The sequence below is a fragment of the Miniopterus natalensis genome, chromosome 9, assembly GCF_054644295.1.
Source record: "Miniopterus natalensis isolate mMinNat1 chromosome 9, mMinNat1.hap1, whole genome shotgun sequence".
In the NCBI taxonomy this organism is placed as follows: Eukaryota; Metazoa; Chordata; class Mammalia; order Chiroptera; family Miniopteridae; genus Miniopterus; species Miniopterus natalensis.
In genome coordinates, this window is record NC_142089.1 from 13,489,343 (window position 1) to 13,491,656 (window position 2,314).

Sequence of the window (2,314 nt, forward strand, 5' to 3'; positions counted from 1 at the left end):
GGCGGCGGCGGCGGCGGCGGCGCGGCTCCCCCGGGGACAGCCGGCGCGGGCGCCTCCTCCGCCGCGGCTGCCGCGAGAAGCGGGAAAGCAGAAGCGGCCGGGCCGGGGCCTCGGGGCGCAGGGGGCGGCGCCCGGGGACGTCCCGCCGAGGCCCGCCCGCCGGGAAGCCTCGCAGCCCCGACGGCCGCGCGCAACCTGCCCGCTAGTCCCGCATTCTGGGCGCGCGGCCCCCCGGGCGGCCGCCCCTCGCGCGGGTCCCGGCTGCTCCGGCCGTGGCGCGGCCCGCGCGGGCTGGGCCGCCGCAGTCTTCCGCCCCCGCAGCCCGCAGCCCGCAGCCCGCTCGCGGCCGCCCCACCAACTACGCGGCCGCAGCCCCAGCCCAAATCCTCGAGAATCAAGTGGCGGTGCAGCGGCCGCCCACGAGCGGGGTTAGTACCCCGGGGCCCGTGGGGCGGGGCCGGCCGAGCGACGCGTTGCGCAGCCAATCGGCGCCCCCCTCGCGGGCACCTCGGCGGAGCTCGCGGGGGGAGGCCTGGGGGCCGCCGAGGGCCGCCCCGCCGCGAGGGGCGGAAGGCCCCGCCTCGCGGAGGGCGCCCGGGGTCGGAGGCCCCGCGCGATAGCCCGGGGCTCCTCGAGGTTCTGGGGAACCGCGGCCGGGACTCAAAAATGTGTTTGAAACGGCCGAGTCCTACAGGAGGCTCATTGGCCGCCGTCCCCGGGGCCGAGCCGCCCCTTCTCTCCCCCTTCCCCGCTGCCTGCGGTCGGGCCTCCCCAACGCCAGCTGCTTTCGGCCTGTGCTGCGTGCACCCTCCGTGGGGAGACGCGGGGCCCCCACGGCGGGCGGCACCGCGCGGGGAGCTGCCCCAAGAGGCTTCTCACCGCCCCGCCCCGCCCGCAAATTATTTTGACCCAGGAGCCTGCACCGTACAGGAGATTGAGCGCGCGCCAGCGGCCTCTGCAGCGCCCAGCCCTGTGCGGCTTTGGTCCTGGCCTCGGAGGCCCCGGTGCCAACCCCGGGACAGAGGGAAGAGTGTCCCCCACGGGCCCGCATCCGGCTTAGGGGGCCGCTAACCCCGTTCCTCAACGCTCTCCCGTCAAAACAACTGTCAGGCTCGCTCAGGCCTCGCCGAGTCCTTCGTTGGGGAGGCCTGTGGCTTTTTGAAAAACACGACGGGGCCTGAAAAAATGCGAGCGCTGTCCCCTGATCCTCCCCTCCCCCAGCCCCCGGGCTTGTCACCACGGCCCTGCATCGTGGGGAAGGACGCTAGTCCGCGGCGAGAAGAAAACGCGTGCGGAGGACGGGAATGGCTGCAAAGCGAAAGGCCCTGGCTTCCAAAGGGAGGGAATTTACTCCCTCCACGTGGATGCAAACCGGCTCCCGCGGGCCCAGGCCCACGGCTTCCCGGGCGGAGCGCTCGGGCCGCGCCGCAGAAACGCCGACAGCTGCGCCGAGGCGCGGTCTGCTCGCCGCCCTGGGCCCGCGCTCCGGCTCCGGCTCCCGCTCCCGCTCCCGGAGGCGCGGCCCAGCCACTCCCCGGGCTTCACGTCAAACAATCCCTTCCTCTCCCGCCTCCTAGGCCAGGCGAGCGGGCTCCGGGGCCGGCTACGGAGGAGAGGGGAACGGGAACCGATGAAGACCCATTCGTCTGGGCGATCGCCCCAGATGCGCTCCCTGGAGTCTGGGGAACGAACTCGTGCCGCGTGACCCCGCCGTCCTGGAGACTGGGAAGGGTATTCGTTGTTCCTGGCCCTCGACAGGTGCAAAACGACGGATTCCAAGCCTCAGGAACAAAGAAGCGTAGGCTCCGGTGGTGATCGCAAGATCCCGCTCTGGATCTGCCCCCGGCCCGTTGGCCGCCATTTCGTCGTAAACAAACGAAATCAAGCCCAGCGCGCGCGGCAGAGCAGACGGGATCTGGCCCAACCTCGACCGCTGGGAGCGCTTGTCCCTACCCCTCTGGGATCCTCCTGTCAACTCCTCGGGCCATTTCGAAAGCAGAGACGTCGAGGGACCCTTACTGGACTTTTTATAGAGCCTCCACCAAGGCCAGAGCGCTCTCAGGAGCGCTGGCACCAGCAGCGGAGCCAGAAGAAAGTGAGGGACCTAGGCCTTGGTGCGTCCGACCTCCGGGAGCTTCTCAACGAAAGGTCCACCGCATCTTAGCCAGGTAGGGCCCGGGGCCGGGGAGGGCGGTCGACGCGTGCTGCCCTGAAGCGGGCAGTGAGTGGGGCAGGACCCGCTCCATGTGGGGTTTGTCAATTTGATTCGTCTAATGGTTTGGCTTTGCACCCGTGCCCTTACTTGCCCCTCTGC